Source organism: Oryza glaberrima, chromosome 4, assembly GCF_000147395.1.
Source record: "Oryza glaberrima chromosome 4, OglaRS2, whole genome shotgun sequence".
Classification (NCBI taxonomy): domain Eukaryota; kingdom Viridiplantae; phylum Streptophyta; class Magnoliopsida; order Poales; family Poaceae; genus Oryza; species Oryza glaberrima.
The window spans coordinates 4,804,782-4,810,904 of NC_068329.1; the positions used below are offsets into that span (position 1 = coordinate 4,804,782).

Consider the following 6,123-nt stretch of genomic DNA (forward strand, 5'->3'; position numbering starts at 1 on the left):
TAGAAGCAGAGTTGGGTGGAGTTCTCTCACAAAATAAACTAGATGAATGGAGCTGGGTTTAGACTGCTACACAATTCCACTTCAGACCCAACTCCTGTAGCTAAATTCAATGTAAGGAAAGTGTCTTTCATGCCATATATGATATACTCTCTCTCCCAAAATATAATAATTTAGTGCATGTTTGGTAGAGCTCCAACTCCTAAATTTAGCTTCAAAAGTTGGGTCTGGAGTGGAGTTGTGAAGCTGCATAATCCTAGCTCCATTCATCTAGTTTATTTTATGAGAGCACTCTACCCAGCTCCGCTTCTATTTTTGATGGCTTCATTTTGTCGTGTCCGCCCACGACTTATTCTGTGAATACTAGTTTCGCACGAAAAAATCGGAATTTTTCTGACATGGGTGCAGATGGGCGGGAGATCTGCCGCGAAAACCCTTTTCGACGTCAGGGAAAAATCGTTTTTTTAAGAAGTGTGGGGGAAAATATATGATGACAAAGCTATATTATAATATTAATATGAGAAGAGTATAATTAGCATAATTTTACATGATATATGATGCAATAATGGGGAAACATAATCCCAAAAGAAACAAAGATTGAATATAACACGTGGCAGTTTAAGAAAGCAAATAAAAAGAAGAACATGGACAGTTGATCGGAAGAGGCAAAGCAAGAACTGGAGAAGTGGAAAAGTAAACCATGTCAATGAAGAATTTATAGTGGGGCGAGCTAGATCAATGGTTTCCGAAGATGAGGCGCTTGGATCTCGAAAATGCTGTTCCGCGATTGATCACTCTGGGGATGGGGCAGCGATCGATCCCCTCCCCTATCCCTCCCTTCACCTGGTTTCCTTTTTTAGCACCGCATTACTTTTCCTATTTTAGTAAATTTATACACCTAAAGTTTATACACCTCAAGTTTACACATCTAAAGTTTAGAGACCAAAAGTTTATATATCCGATTCAAATTTGAATTTGAATTCAAATATTTTTTTATATACAGTATTTCTGTACATCTAAAGTTTATAGACATAAAGTTTATAGATCTAAAGTTTATAAGTCAAAAGTTTATATACCCGTTTCAAATTTGAATTTGAATTATATCTGATTCAAATTTGAATTTGAATTTAAATATTTTCTATATATAGTATTTCTATACATCTAAAGTTTATACACCTAAAGTTTATAGATTCAAAGTTTATAAGTCAAAAGTTTACATACCCGATTCAAATTTGAATTTGAATTACATCTGATTCAAATTTGAATTTGAATTTAAATATTTTCTATATATAGTATTTCTATACATCTAAAGTTTATACACCTAAAGTTTATAAACCCAAAGTTTATAAGTCAAAAGTTTACATACCCGATTCAAATTTTAATTTGAATTCAAATTTTTTATATATAGTATATCTATACATAAATTTTTCTAACTTTTTTTTAAAAAAATTTGTGTGGTATACTGTAGTAGAAAGAGAAGAAGGGGAGGAGGAAGTAGGAGAAGAGGGAGGAGTATAAGGGGTGGCGATCCATCGCCCATTAGCCTCCCCCCTTGGATCGGAAGACACAGAAACGCACCGATTTTGCTAAACGTTTGTCGCGTGATTTCTCATCGAAAATTTGACGTTTTTCTGGCCGTCGGATGGTGCGCTAGATTGGTGGTGGATTTCGCATGGGGAGCCACGTGGGCCGATCTGGTCCGAGCTCGTGTCGTCCTAGCCGTTTTCTCGCTCTCTCGCCTGCGCTTTCTTTTCTCGTTCTCTCTCTCCCTTTCTTTTCTCGTTCGCTCCGGAGAGAGTGAGAGCTCTCGCAAAATAAATCTCCTTCCCGGTGAGTTGTTTTCTCGATTTTCTCCGTAAAAATCGATTTCTTTAACCATTGAAAAATTAAGACAATTGAAACTAAAATAAAAAATGAAAATATAAAATTACAGTCCTATATAACTAAAATTACACTTGTAAATTCAGTTGATACGATATGTAAGTGCACTATAATTTTGATAAAAATATTGTGTAAGTAAATTTGTATTAGTTATTTTATTTCAAATATAAAATTACAGTCCTATATAACTAAAATTATATATGTAAATTCAGTTGATATGACATATAAGTGCACTGTAATTTTGATAAAAATATTGTGTAAGTAAATTTGCATTGGTTATTTTATTTCAAATATAAAATTACAGTCCTATATAACTAAAATTACATTGTAAATTTAGTTGATATGACATGTAAATGTACTGTAATTTTGATAAAAATGTTGTGTAAGTAAATTTGTATTAGTTATTTTATTTTATAGTCCGTTAGATACAAATCTAAGGGAAGAAAAAATCTGGACCCGAGTGATCAATAGGCGGTCCCGAAACACACATGCACTGGACATACTAGACAGGTAAGCACGGCGTAACGCCGCGCGGTAGCTGTCGTGCACCGTTTTGCTTTTTATACGGTGGCTCAATATCTGTTAAATATTACACATGGTCACATACGCGGCAACTTGAGCAGGTTTATGTGCGCTACGACTACAATTTCATATTTTTGTGTTGGAGAAGGCACTTAGACTGAATGCTAGAATGTGTGTGTATCCAGTGCTATTTTTAGAAGAACCCCTGCGTCTATATACGAAACCTTCTTACGCAATACATAAAGAAAATTAAACCAATAATATTATTGCCCAAGGAAAGTCACACACAAGTGTAAATAATACCGAGCAAATATATATCAAAGTTGATATCTGCACTTAGCATTTGAACACGGGGACAAAAAATAGTAATATCCCGATATTCAAGAAAAGAGTAATTCATCCAACATCCAAAACTAAGTATATTAATAGACAAAACATAAATGACAGAGAAACATCTGTAGGCTATTTCTTGTGCAGTAGCTCCATACATCAAGACAGAAAGGATTAACATGTGTAAATCAAATAGCAAAATTCGCTTAACTCGCAAAGTTCACTACTAAATGCCAAATATATATCCTAAACATTTGTATAAAATGACATACAACAATTGAGCAAAAAGTATCAGTGTGAAGTTAAGGTTTAGTGCTCAACTATGACGCTAGCACACTATTTTATCCTTCTGCAGAGAAAACAATCCCAACCACAGAGATAATTAGATACAATTAGGAATTTGAAAATACTAAAGACTAACTCCAAAATCCAAATCCAATAACCCCACGGCAATAACACAAGGAAAAGCACCATTTTCGCGGCAATTACCCCGCATCTCCCAGGGCCCCAACTGCTCGTTCGAGTAATACCGTTGGAGACCTCGACACCAGCGCCATCTCTTCCTGCCACTCACGCTTCACGTCCCTGCTCCTCCTCGCATGTGACCCGACTCACGCACCTACTACCTTGTTCTGGTCTTGTTTAGTTCCAATTTTTTTTCTTCAAACTTTCAACTTTTCCATCACATCAAAGCTTTTCTACACACATAAACTTCCAACTTTTCTATCACATTGTTCCAATTTCAACTAAACTTTCAATTTTGACGTGAACTAAACACACCCTCTATTCTTCTATTGATTTCCGAGCCTTACAGAATGTGCTTCATTTAAATCCTCAAATGTGGTCGTAGGAACCTCGTTGGTGCTATGGCAGCATAGCACACATCTGCTCATGCTTGGCGAAGCTGCCTGCAATATGGCTGTGTTCGGTTACTGGGGTTAGGAACCCTCTCCCACACGAAAAACAGAGTGGTCCATTAGCACATGATTAATTAAATATTAAGTAATTTTTTTAAAAAATAGATTAATTTGAATTTTTAAGCAACTTTCATATAGAAATTTTTTGCAAAAAATGTACCGTTTAGCAATTCGAAAAGCGTACACGCGGAAAACGAGGGACTGGGCTGAAACGAACACAGCGGCGCGGGCATGCGTCCATGCCCGACACCGAATGTCTCAATGATGTTCTGCATATCAACCTTAACGATATCGATGCTGCAGGGGGCAAGGTAGGCATGACGCTCACCGTAGAAGGCAGGCATGGGCAGTATGGTGTGGTGGACGAACCCCATGTCGAGTACGTACGTAGAAGGAAACCATGATGATGTCCGGGTGGCTGGTTCCTCGATCGTCACCCCTGTGACTGCACCAGGTACGCCAACGTTGCCTCATACCGCACCTACGGTCCGTCCCCTTCACTGTCCGGGTCGCACACTCACATTACCCCAGTATCCCGCCATCGCATTTCTCACGTACACCTATCGAACACAACAAAACATAAGACACCAACCAAACAAGAATTATGCATGGCAGCGGAAAAAGGTATGACAACACATAGGAAACAACTCAAGTAGCACTGAAGAAATAAAGAAAGAATATATATTGATGTGAAGAATGTATGGGAAAACAACGAGATGGTCGGACTTAAATAGCAAAAGAAAGAGCCAATAAAGTGAGAGAAAAAATACCACATACTTAAGGAGCAAGGAGGAGCATAAACATTGGAAAGAAGAGAACACATGACAACACACATGAGCAGCATGAGAGCACGCAGCACGCGCATGTCGGCACGAGGCAAGCAGAAGCAGCTAGCTAGATGTGTGCAACATTGTAGCTTGCCATGTATGGACTGTAAGAAGATAAGGAGAGAGAAACAATCCTTAGCTCACAAGCTAAAACAAACGACAAGAACATACTACTGCGTGTACTGTAAGAAATAACGAGTCAGGAAGGGCACGTTAGATATAACCGGCCGTTACCGGCTAAGTAAAACACAACGTAAAATAAAATGGAAAAAATCACCGACACGTACGTGGGCACCATGTGAAGAAAGTTGGCCACCAGTAACATAGACCGGATACGTCACCCCAATAGGAAATCAACCGGTCACCAAATCAGTAGAAAATTGTAAAAAAAAATCAGCAGGACACGCGGCAAGCAATGGAAGAGACTAAAAAAATTTCAAAAAACCAGGAAAATCGGAACCTGATCGGTGACTACTAGGTAAGTATTTCGATGCTTCGCCTGGTGGGCCTCGACCATGGTTCATTTTCCAGCAGCAGACCAATAAAAAACGATCTAATCCTACCATACAAGTTCAAACCAACAGTTCAAAAGCAATCAAGGTGACGTGGAACAACCACATTGCAGGAAAATCATATTAAATGCACTAAGTGGGAATAAACTCTATCGATATAGGATTACGGTTAGGGACGGATTTCATACTCGACAACAAATTGAGGGACCTATAGTGAACTTATTACAAAAGAAGATGACCAAAAATGGCCCAAAGCTTCGGTGGATATTTTTAGTGACTGTTCACCATTTTTTGGAAAAGTCTACGTTTTATTTATTGTTAAATTTGGAAAATATATAAGAAATCCTACCAAAATTTGGTAAGGTTTATTTTGGCTACAATCTTAGCATGCTCTTAGTTACTTTTCCTTTTAAATATTTGCTTTATTGATGATTGTATTTTAAAAATTAGGAATTGAGCTATGAAAAATCCGAGCAAATTCCAGCGTGTAATTAACCTCGGAGAATGTAATAAAAATTAAATCCAGCCACGTTTTGTTTAGGAAGTTTTACTTTACATGCAAATTAATGTACACTTCAATATAAATTCTATAAATAATTTATAAATCACCGAAATAAAAATTAGGGTGTGATAAGCAGTCTTAGCAGCAGCCGCAGTAGCTGTGCACACAACCGTTTGGGACCAACCACCGCAAACATATAAAGAAGGAGGCTCTCCTTAGCAAAGCGCGAGTCGTGGCCACTGGGGGCAGCCTAGCAGACGCTAGGACAACATTCCCAGTGCAGACCACTCCTCTAACTATAATGGAATACCCCCGTCGTTTGGTGCATGCTGCTCTTTCTCAGGTAGAGGTTATCATGACCTCGAATCAAGGGTTTGCGGACATCACCCAACAGCTGAGAGCGAGTATAATAGTGAGCTATAAGCCTACTATAAATTTAGGTGGAGGAGAGATAGTGAAAAATCAAGAGTGTTGGAGCTTATCATAAACTTCAAGACAATTACATTAAATGTATAAGAAAGAGATAGAAAGAAGAGAAAAGAATTATAGCCAACCTTATAGCTAATATATTATATATGTTAACTTTAAAATAAGCTAATAGTAGGAAGTGAGTTGTACTGTTAGCTCTGATACAT

General features: G+C 37.7%; 1 long non-coding RNA gene across 1 annotated transcript; it reads right to left on the reverse strand.

Moving 5' to 3' along the window:
• Positions 1–2,856: 2,856 nt before the first annotated feature.
• LOC127770125 (uncharacterized) lies at positions 2,857–4,366 on the reverse strand. Its single transcript, XR_008016883.1, has 2 exons — positions 3,976–4,366; positions 2,857–3,649 (listed from the first exon to the last, which is right to left on the reverse strand). It is a non-coding gene; the product is annotated as an uncharacterized LOC127770125 (long non-coding RNA).
• Positions 4,367–6,123: the final 1,757 nt, after the last annotated feature.